The sequence below is a fragment of the Sus scrofa genome, chromosome 15, assembly GCF_000003025.6.
Source record: "Sus scrofa isolate TJ Tabasco breed Duroc chromosome 15, Sscrofa11.1, whole genome shotgun sequence".
NCBI classification, from domain to species: Eukaryota; Metazoa; Chordata; class Mammalia; order Artiodactyla; family Suidae; genus Sus; species Sus scrofa.
Window position 1 is genome coordinate 57,546,441 of NC_010457.5, and position 11,868 is coordinate 57,558,308.

Consider the following 11,868-nt stretch of genomic DNA (forward strand, 5'->3'; position numbering starts at 1 on the left):
ATCTCATTGCTTATCCATTCTAGATGTAATAGTTTGCATCTACCAACCCCAAACTCCCAGTCCATCTCACTCTCTCCCCCCACCCCCTTGGCAACCACAAGTCTGTTCTCTATGTCCATGAGTCTGTTTCTGTTTTGTATATAGATTCATTTGTGCCATATTTTAGATTCCATATGTAAGTGATATCATATGGTATTTGTCTTTCTCTTTATAACTTAACTTCACTTGGTATGAGAGTCTCTAGTTGCATTCCTGTTGCAGAGAATGGCATTATTTAATTCTTTTTTTATCACTGAGTAGTATTCCACTGTATATATGTACCACATCTTCTCAATCTATTCATCTGTCGATGGACATTTTGATTGTTTCTATGTCTTTGCTGTTGTGAATAGTGTTGCTATGAAAATACAGATGCATGTATCTTTTTGAATTATAGTTTTGTCTGGATATATGCCCAGGAGTGGGATTGCTGGATCATGTGGTAGTTCTATAGTTAGTTTCTGAGGAACCTCCATACTGTTTTTCATAGTGGTTACACCAGTTTACTTTCATGCCAACAGTGAAGTTGTGTTCCCTTTTCTCCACAACTTTGGTACTATCTTAACCTCTCTATTCAGGTGGGCCAAATATTTTTCTCCAATGGGCTTATGTTCAATTTTCTTTAGCAAAGGAATGAAGGTATTTCTTTGTATTTACTTATGGATGCTTTCAATATTTGTGGCAACAGATCCCCATGAATCCAGATATTTGCCTGACATATTCTCTAGGTATTTATAAGAGAACTCTGATAAATGTTTCCCACCTTCACGGTCCATGCTAATTCACTCTATGGATGACTCACTGATAGTTAAAACTTTCTGTGCTTGTAAGGGAGATACTCCAACTTTACCCTTCATAGGTAATATGTCATATTATCAAACTGAAGTCAAGTATTTGAGACATCTGTTGTCAGCTGATGGGTGGAAAACACTTCAAATAAGCCTATTTTACAAATGAAGTGACCCACTATGAGAAACAACTCTGCCATGTTGAGGACCTCTTTCTTCTTTGGAGAGGCTCAGCTGCTCATGGAGGTGGCTGGTACAGAGAGCATCACTCACATGTACTATGTAAGCAGATCAGTTAGACCGCCCCGCTCCCCAGAAGGAGAAACAGGCATGAATTTCTTGACATAAAAGAAGACATTTTGGCCTAAGCCATTTTGTGCTTTAAGCCTGGCTAACAGTTCTTGCCCTTGGACAGGCCTCAGTAATCAATGATCTTAAGTGAACAAAGGAATGCAGGAATAAAGAAAGGGCAGTCAAACAATAGTGCAGTGATAAAACAGAGTCCTGGTTCCTTCTCAGGGGATATAAGTAATAATGTATCTTTGAGATCTGCATAAACAAAGCCTCCACCCAAATGGAAGATGGAATGGTGATGTTGACACTACTGATTTCAATCAACTGAAATTTGGACTCTGTCAACCTTTGCTCAAATTCTATGCTGAATTCTCCTCTGCTCAAGCCCCTTCATGAGTATGCATGTACCCTTTGCTTAAAACTTCCCCAGTTTTATTGTTTGGGGAGGCACTGCTTTGGGAAGAACCCTGGTGTTCTCCTTACTTGCTACAAGTAATAATAAATACTTCAGTCTCCCAGTCTTTGGCTTTGTTGTGTCTATGGACTGGACAGCCACCAAGAAGTGAATCCAGTTTTTGGGGTAACACTTACTGTGGTCCAAAGAAACTAAAGAAAGCTTCCAACTCCACAAATATCCACTGTTTCCCCACCTATGTTAGGAGTGCCTCATTGACAAACTACTCCACCTTTTCTGTAGGAGAACAAGGGGCTGTTGATGCGCTTGCTCAAAATTAATGCTTAGCCAAATTAGCTACTGTCTCCCTGAGTGTGCTCTGGATGCAGGTTGTTTGTTAGCCACACTAGCAGCGCTTCTGCCTGGAAGGTCCCTGGCTGTAGCTCTGGGACATTAACTTCCTCACATGAACCTTAGCTCTTAATGCTATTTCCTAAGTTTCCATGACACAGCACTTGTCAATTGTCAATGGGCCTTATTCTTTCTTTCTTTCTTTCTTTCTTTCTTTCTTTCTTTCTTTCTTTCTTTCTTTCTTTCTTTCTTTCTTTCTTTCTTTCTTTCTTTCTCTCTCTCTCTCTCTCTCTCTCTTTCTTTCTTTCTCTTTTGTCTTTTTGCCTTTTCTAGGGCTGCTTTCCCTGGCATATGGAGGTTCCCAGGCTAGGGGTCTAATTGGAGCTGTAGCTACGGGCCTATGCCAGAGCCACAGCAACGTAGGATCAAAACATCAAAGCTGCGTCTGCGACCCACACCACAGCTCATGGCAATGCCGGATCCTTAACCCACTGAACGAGGCCAGGGATTGAACCCTCAACCTCATGGTTCCTAGTTGGATTTGCCAACCACTGAGCCATGATGGGAACTCCTTTTGTTTCATCCTAATGTAATTCTAGGTGGGGGTAAACCCTGGAACGCAGTCACCCTATTGCCAGATTCTGATAAGATGGGTGAATGTGACCACTGTGAAATCAAATTCATATTTTATGTCAAGACAAGAAAAATTTAAACATAAAAATTCTTCTCTGCCATTTCACCTCCTCTCTCCTCCAACCTGTGCATTGTGTATCTGCATCATGCATAAAGCAAATCTCCCCCATCCACAGGAATACCTGCTCAACTGTAAAGAGTAGCATTCTTCCAGAACCAATGAGAAAACTCCTTAAAAGACAGCCTTTCTTCTTGATTTTATAAGAGGTCACATGACTCATCAGAATAACTTAGATTTGGATTATGTGAACTAGTGATACATCATTTGATGTGTAGTCCTCTGTCTCAAAAAACTTATGTAACTGTGCTTTGACTTCTAACTGGTCAAACAGTTCTCAGAGCTTTCTGAGATGCTCTTCCTGGGTTATAATCCTCAAATTTGGCTGGAATAAAATCTTCCAATTCTTTCTTTGACTGATTAATTTTTCATCAACACCACCTCACAGCCATGGAGGAAGATCCTCTACCTCGGTCTGATTGATCTCACATTCTTATCCCCCTTGTTGACTGAGATTGTTTATCAATGGATCTTATGTGAGGGACACACAGGGAAATATAAGTGTGTTATGAAATAGTAGGTCCCTATGGGACTTTAGAGGCTTATGTTCTCCCAAACATAAAATCTGTCCAAGCACTGGAACTCATAAGTGTTAGATGAGCTGTTAAATTAGTCACTGGTCTTAACGTGAATATCTATACTGATTGTAAATATGTGTTTGGGTCTGTCATGCTAGGAGACAGATGAAAAAGCACAGAGGCTTTCTAACATTAATGGGAACTAAAATATCACAGGGGAGACTAATTGCTGATTTGCTAAAGTCATTAAAGCCTCATCATATTTCTATAACTCATACTGGCTCTATAGGGGCTCAGTGGGGGGGTTGGTGGGAGGCACTGGGTCATTAAATGTTTTGTAGGCCTGAGGCCCTTCAAGCTGGCAGTATGGAGCAGCCTGGACTTAAGCATGGTTGTGAGGACAGAAACTGGGAAAAATGGAAGAAATATGAAGAAAGCACTTGGTGATGACTAGAGAGTCAAGGAGAAGGAAGGAGACATCTAGGAAAGTGCCTAGACTTTTGGATTTAGTGTCTGGGAGAATAGTTGTGACATTTTTCACTATTGGAAATATTGGAAGAGGGTGAAGACTTGTAGGACTCATTTTTTATCATGTTGGATTAAGGTGGTTGTGTGCATAAATGCTGATGTTCTGGATGATGATGGAAGCTGGATGTGTTGCAGGGGAGGGAAATGTCTCATCTGAGAACTTGCATGAGTCCTTGGAATTGACCACCAAGTGAGGATCCTTGGCTTTGTGCAGGAAATATAACTGAATACTGGGTCAAAAGCCAATAAATTGAGGGGCACGCTTTGGTAGAGAAGAAAGGTCCTTTATTCAGAAAAGCCGACAATCTGGGGAGATGGTAGACTACTGTTTAGAAGCCAGCGCCGAAGATTCTGCACAGCCATGACAATTCCTAAAGGGGAAATAATCTCAGTTAATCATTAAGGCAGGAGGCCAGATTCTCTGTCATCTTTCCGTTTCGTGCAGATCTGCTGACTTCTCACCATCTTCCTTGGGACACTCTCTTGCATGCAGGATCTGCTTACAACTGGATATTCTCATCCCTGTATAATCTGCCTGATCCCACAGGGTCCACCTGCAAGTTTCCTAAGGGGAAGCTAGGAGTAGAGGGTCAGTCATTCTTTAACTATCTTTAATTATAGTTAATTCCTTTTCTCCTTCTAATCCAGGAAAGGTAAGGTGTTGTGTTTATTTGGTAAAGCAGAAACCAGGAACTAGTTAAAGGTTGCATAATGATCTCATCTTTATGATTAAGGTCTAAGGAAAACAGGGATGAACAGATAGAAAAGAGGCAAAGGAGCTGTTCATACCCTCACAGCTGTGTCCCTTCTTCATTTACCTAGTGGTTGTGTCCTGTACCTTTCCCTCCTGTCTCAGGTGGAAAGGGATATGGTGGTCTGGGTGGAAGAATCTTGTACAGTATAACCAAGGAGATAAAACACCTGAGATTTAGGACATTATTTAGCTGAAAGCTGTGAATCCAGATGTAATAAGCTTTTCATTTCTTTCTTTTTCTTTTTTCTTTTTTTTTTGTTATGAGGGATTTAAGAAATGATTGGAGATCTGAGATCTGCACTGGCAAGTGAGGGCATGACCAATTCCACCTGAAGTACGTGAGGTGAAGAAATGGGTCTCAATGGCTCATAAAAGAACCAAATTTCAGGAGGAGCAGAGTGGAAGGGGATAGAATGTTATGGGTTAGGCAGATATTGTGGGGCATGACATGGTGTTTTAAGGGGGTATTTCCATTTTCTTTGGAGGAAGGTATTCTCATTCAGGACATCAAAGATTAGTTCTTAAATAATTTTTCAACTGCAATGAGTACACATAGTCAAAGATAGTAGGGTACACAAGGAAATACAGTACCATGAAGGAAAATTAGAAATGCCACACCCTTGCTCCCAGAAATTGACAATGAGCTCAGAGACCCAGGTACTAAAATAACCAGGTACTAAAATAATCAGACATAAAATATAAAACAACTCTGCTTACTATGTTTGATGAATTTAAGGACATGCTTGGAAATATTTTCAGGGAGTAGAAAACTATAAAAAGTTATTTAGAAAATTTGAAAAAATAACAGAGCTTCTAGTTTAACCTTCTAAATCAAGGTTTAAAGTTCGATTGGGGTCTCTTGACCTTGACCTTCTTGTTCCTGGAACATTCTCTTTGGTTACCCTGAGTGACCATGTAAGAAGGCCAGATATCTTGAGGATGGCTTCAAAAGAGGCTACAGATAAGTGCATTGGTCAATGGTCCCAGCTGAGCCTGGCCTGCCAGCCACCCCCACAAGGTGTCCCACCTGTGAGTAAAGTGGGTTTTTACCTCCAGACAAGCCCATTTATCAGCTGAGCGTTGCTGAGTAAGCAGAAAATCACCCATCTGAGCCCTGCTTGCATTCCTGACCCATTAATCATGGTGTAAATGAAAGTAAACTCAAGCTAATGCCTTATAAAAGAAAACCAAGTTAAAAAATTGACTAAAAGCAGGTTAAACTTCCCAATGGCCAGCTGTGCAATTGGACTCAGCCAGATACCCAGCAGAGTCCTAGCGGCATCTCTCTGAGCTTTGGTGAAGTTAGGAGTTTCAAGATGGTGCCATCTATTGGCTAAAGAGGTCATGAATATTATGGTAAATACTGTGAATGTTAGGGTGAAAAGACTGGTACTCAAACTCTTGAATGAATGCCAGTGGTTTGCAGAAACAGTGAAGGGGCATCATTATAGGAAATTTCCAATTTCCAAGATACTTTTTAATTTAATTTAATTTAATTTAATTTAATTTAATTTAATTTAATTTAATTTTAATTTATTTTCCCACTGTACAGCAAGGGGATCAAGTTATCCTTACATGTATACATTACAATTACATTTTTTTCCCCCCACCCTTTGTTCTGGTGCAACATGAGTATTTGGACATAGTTCTCAATGCTATTCAGCAGGATCTCCTTGTAAATCTATTCTAAGTTGTGTCTGATAAGCCCAAGCTCCCGATCCCTCCCACTCCCTCCCCCTCCCATCAGGCATCCACAAGTCTTTTCTCCAAGTCCATGATTTTCTTTTCTATGGAGATGTTCATTTGTGCTGGATATTAGATTCCAGTTATAAGTGATATCATATGGTATTTGTCTTTGTCTTTCTGGCTCATTTCACTCAGTATGAGAGTCTCTAGTTCCATCCATGTTGCTGCAAATGGCATTGTGTCATTCTTTTTATGGCGGAGTAGTATTCCATTGAGTATATATACCACCTCTTCCGAATCCAATCATCTGTTGATGGACATTTGGGTTGTTTTCATGTCCTGGCTATTGTGAATAGTGCTGCAATGAACATGAGGGTGCACGTGTCTCTTTTAAGTAGAGTTTTGTCCGGATAGATGCCCAAAGAGTGGGATTGCGGGGTCATATGGAAGTTCTATGTATAGATTTCTAAGGTATCTCCAAACTGTTCTCCATAGTGGCTGTACCAGTTAACATTCCCACCAAGAGTGCAGGAGGGTTCCCTTTTCTCCACAGCCCCTCCAGCACTTGTTATTTGTGGATTTATTAATGATGGCCATTCTGACTGGTGTGAGGTGGTACCTCACGGCAGTTTTGATTTGCATTTCTCTTATGATCAGCGATGCTGAGCATTTTCTCATGTGTTTGCTGCCATCTGTATATCTTCCTTGGATAAATGTCTATTCAGGTCTTTTGCCCATTTTTCCATTGATTGATTGGCTTTTTTGCTGTTGGGTTGTATAAGTTGCTTATATATTCTAGAGATTAAGCCCTTGTCGGTTGCATCATTTGAAACTATTTTCTCCCATTATGTAAGTTCTCTTTTTGTTTTCTTTTTGGTTTCCTTTGCTGTGCAAAAGCTTTTCAGTTTGATGAGGTCCCATGGGTTTATTTTTGCTCTAGTTTCTATTGCTTTGGGAGACTGACCTGAGAAAATATTCATAATGTTGATGTCAGAGAGTGTTTTGCCTGTGTTTTCTTCTAGGAGTTTGATGGTGTCCTGTCGTATATTTAAGTCTTTCAGCCATTTGGAGTTTATTTTTGTGCATGGTGTGAGGGTGTGATCTAGTTTCATTGCTTTGCATGCAGCTGTCCAGGTTTCCCAGCAATGCTTGGGAACAGACCAATCACTAGAAATGAAATTGAAGAGGTCATAAAAACACTCCCTACAAATAAAAGTCCAGGACCAGATGGCTTCACAGGCAAATTCTATCAAACATATAGAGAGGAATTGGTGCCCATCCTCCTTAAACTCTTTCAAAAGGTTGAAGAAGAAGGAATACTCCCAAAGACATTCTATGATCCACCATCACCCTCATTCCAAAACCAGGCAGAGATACCACCAAAAAAGAAAACTATCGGCCAATATCATTGATGAATATAGATGCAAAAATTCTCAACAAAATCTTAGCCAACCGAATCCAACAACATATCAAAAAAATTATACACCATGACCAGGTTGGGTTCATCCCAGGTTCACAAGGATGGTTCAATATATGCAAATCAATCAGCATCATACATCACATTAACAAAAGAAAAGTCAAAAATCATATGATCATCTCAATAGATGCAGAAACAGCATTTGACAAAGTCCAACATCCATTCATGATCAAGACCCTCACCAAAGTGGGTATAGAGGGAGCATTCCTGAACATAATCAAAGCCATTTATGATAAACCCACAGCAAATATAATCCTCAATGGGGAAAAACTGAAAGCCTTCTCACTCAAATCTGGAACAAGACAGGGATGCCCACTCTCACCACTGCTCTTCAACATAGTTTTGGAAGTCCTGGCCACAGCAATTAGACAAACAAAAGAAATAAAAGGCATCCATATAGGAAGAGAAGAGATCAAACTGTCACTGTATGCAGATGACATAATACTATACATAGAAAACCCTAAGGACTCAACCCAAAAACTAGTTGAACTGATTAATAAATTCAGCAAAGTAGCAGGATATAAGATTAACATTCAGAAGTCAGTTGCATTTCTGTATACCAGCAATGAAACATTAGAAAAGGAATACGAAAATACGATACCTTTTAAAATTGTACCTCACAAAATCAAATACCTCGGAATACACCTGACCAAAGAGGTAAAGGATCTATATGCTGAGAACTATAAAACTTTAATCAAAGAAATCAAAGAAGATGTAAAGAAATGGAAAGATATTCCATGTTCCTGGATTGGGAAAATCAATATTGTGAAAATGGCCATACTACCCAAAGCAATCTACAGATTCAATGCAATCCCTATCAAATTACCCATGACATTTTTCACAGAACTAGAACAAACAATCCAAACATTTATATGGAACCACAAAAGACCCAGAATCGCCAAAGCAATCCTGAGAAACAAAAACCAAGCAGGAGGCATAACTCTCCCAGACTTGAAGAAATATTACAAAGCCACAGTCATCAAAACAGTGTGGTACTGGTATCAAAACAGACAGACAGACCAATGGAACAGAATAGAGAATCCGGAAATAAACCCTGACACCTATGGTCAATTAATCTTTGACAAGGGAGGCAAGAATATAAAATGGGAAAAAGAAAGTCTATTTTTTTTTTTTTTAAAGACTGCACCTATGGCATATGGAAGTTCCCAGGCTAGGGGTTGAGTCAGAGCTACAGATGTTGGCCTGTGCCAGAGCCACAGCAACACAGGATTTGAGCTTCATCTGTGACCTACACCACAGTTCAGGGCAATGCTAGATCCTTGACCCATTGAGTGAGGCCAAGGGTCAAACCTGCATCCTCATGGATATTAGTTGAATTTGTTTCCTCTGTGCCACAATGGGAACTCCTCCAAGACTCTTTTTGCATGGAGGATGAGGTAACATGGGAAAAACAGGAAAAACTTGAGTCAAAAAATGATGTGGAAAGAGTGGAATGTAAAAATATGAAAAAGTTTTAAGACAACCTTAGTCAGTTTTAAGACAACCATAAAGTTTTAAGTTTAAGACGACCTTAAAATTTTAAGACAACTGATCTTAGTCAGTTTTAAGACACTTTTTGCATGGAGGATGAGGTAACATGGGAAAAACAGGAAAAACTCGAGTCAAAAAATGATGTGGAAAGAGTGGAATGTAAAAATATGAAGAAGTTTAAGACAACTTTAGTCAGTTGCTTAATTTTTCATTTTAATGTATGCAGTAGGGTAATTAATACATGATAAAATATGTGTGCGTATAAGTCATGTTTTTTTTAATAAGTATAAAATGAAAATTCTAATCAAGAAAGTGTCAGTTTAATGGCAATATTTTTCTTTCTTATCTGTACATAAGTAATAACACATTTCAAAATTTAGATGTTATGAAATATGGTATATTGTTTAGGGATGTAAATGTAGGTGGAAAAACAAAACATAATTGAGGAATAGACTATCATAAAATCCAGTGTGGGCACCTGTGAGGCGGGGTAGGGGTCAAGAAGAATCTTTGGGCTTCTGAACATCTGCAATGCCCTGTGTCTTTAACTGGGTGTGGTTGGGTATTCATTTTACTATTTGGTGAATTGTAAAATTATGTTTTATACATTTTTCTATATAGGTTATTTTCATGATTAAAAAGTTTAAATTATAAACTCAGTTGTAAAGTCAAGTGTTCCTTAGCCTTTAGAGGGTACTCCATTCCCTGAGGAAATTGCTCAGATTGAAAGATGCAACAGCTTGGGTGCAGCAAGCAGATTACATATTTCATGCCTGCCAGCAGGATAACAGTTCTTGGCCAAGGTGAACTCTACAGAATAGCCGTCCCTGGTGTCACCCTCCCTGGCAGCAGATTCCAATTTGCCGAGAAGGAACTGGCCAGCTGGAAGCTGTGAGTCCTCAAGTCTGCGTGTGGCACTTTTTCCAGAATGGATAATTTTTTGTGCTTGGGTTCACCAGTGGGGCAATGATTTCTTTCAAGAATTATGGGGAAATCTATACAAATGGAAGTATGAAACATGTGGTAGAAAACTAAAAATGTTAGCAAGGTTATGAAACGTTAGGGGTGGGACACATAAACCAGGTGAGAAGAGAAATAAGATTTTTAGGGGGTAAAGGAAGTTTGGAGGCAAAAAGTTTTGAACTCATCAGTCATTCACTGTCATTTCTCTGACTTTGGAAGAGAATGAGAAAAGGAAAATAAGCGAGGTCTTGTACTTAAGTAATTTGGAAACAGAAATCCAATGTCAGGGGCATGAGCGCAGCAGAATGGAGAGGGTATGAACCTGTGGGATGGACGCTCCAAAGACCCTTCTCTTTCTAGAAGGAGTGTGGGGATCATCTTTTGGGGCAGAGGACAGCGAGGGCTTTCCTTTTAGATGTCTTGGGGGGCTCTGTCAGCAAAGGGTGGTGGGCTACAAGTCATAGTATTGGAGAGAGCGAGAGAACTTTCTTTTACTGTTGCTTAGGTGTGTCTGTGCAATGTTATCTGTACATGTCTGTCTGCACACAGTCCTTTCTAAACCCCCCAGGTGGGATGGTTTTATTAAGCACACTAAGATCTGGGTCCTTGTAGTAGAGACTTGTTTGTTAGGGACACAGGGAACAAAGAAGGCACCAAACACTCATCCCCATATCTCCAACTGCTGCTGCCTTCCTCCTGGGGTGAGAAGGTCAAGCTGCATCTCAGCAGCCTGGGCAGGGCAAGCCGAGAGGGTGCACGCTGGGGCTTGTCTGAGGCCATGCCAGTTCCCCATCCTGTCTCCTGCCCCTGTGGTCAGACACAAGGGTTAGATCCAGTGCTCCCAGTGTGGCAACTGATAAAGTAGGATTCCTTATTTTATTGGCTTTATCTTATACAGTGAAATAAAGTTAAATAACACTAACAAAAAGAGAGAGAGAGAGAGAGAGAAGAGAGAAGAGAGAGAGAGAGAGAGAGAGAGAAGAAAGGAAGGAAGCTTCTGCTCATTAGTATGGGGTTTTTGCTACTCCCTTTCCACAAAACAATAAGTCCAATCTTAACATTTGCAACTTTCTCATGATTCTCATTCTCTTTTCCCAAGGTGAGATAATTGTAGCAATATTCTAGAAGTCCTCTGTGTGTGCATGCATGCCTGTAACTTTAACTTACTTGGTGAAAGAGCATGGAAACAACCAGTAATATTTAATATTTAGGTAAAATGGGCAGCGGGTGGTGGTGAGGGGCTTTTATTTTCATTTTATTTTTTATTTTTATTTTTGTTAGGGGCTGAATTGGATTTACAGCTACTGGCCTATGCCACAGCCACAGCAATGTGGGATCTGAGCTGTGTCTGTGACCTACACCACAGCTCACAGCAACACTGGATCCTTAACCCCGTGAGGGGCTTTTTGATATGTTGCCGCTGCTGCTGCTAACCATGAGAGTTAGACAGCAGTTTATGATCTGCTACTCTGAGAATTTTAGAGTAATATTCGATTTTTTTTTTTTTTTTTTTTTTTTTTGCTTTTTAGTGCTGCATCCTTGGCATATAGAAGTTCCAGGCTAGGGGTCAAATTGGAGTTGCAGCTACCAGCCTACACCACAGCCACAGTAACATGGGATCTGAGCCTTGTCTGTGAGCTACACTACAGTTCATGGCAATGCCGGATTTTTAACCCACTGAGCAAGGCCAGGGTTCAAACCCATGTCCTCACAGATACTAGTCTGGTTCATTACTACTGAGCCGCAACAGGAACTTCCAATATATGAACTGTTTAGCTGAGATATGTTTGTGTGTGTTGTGTGTGTGTATGTTTGTGTATACATGCAATGGGGA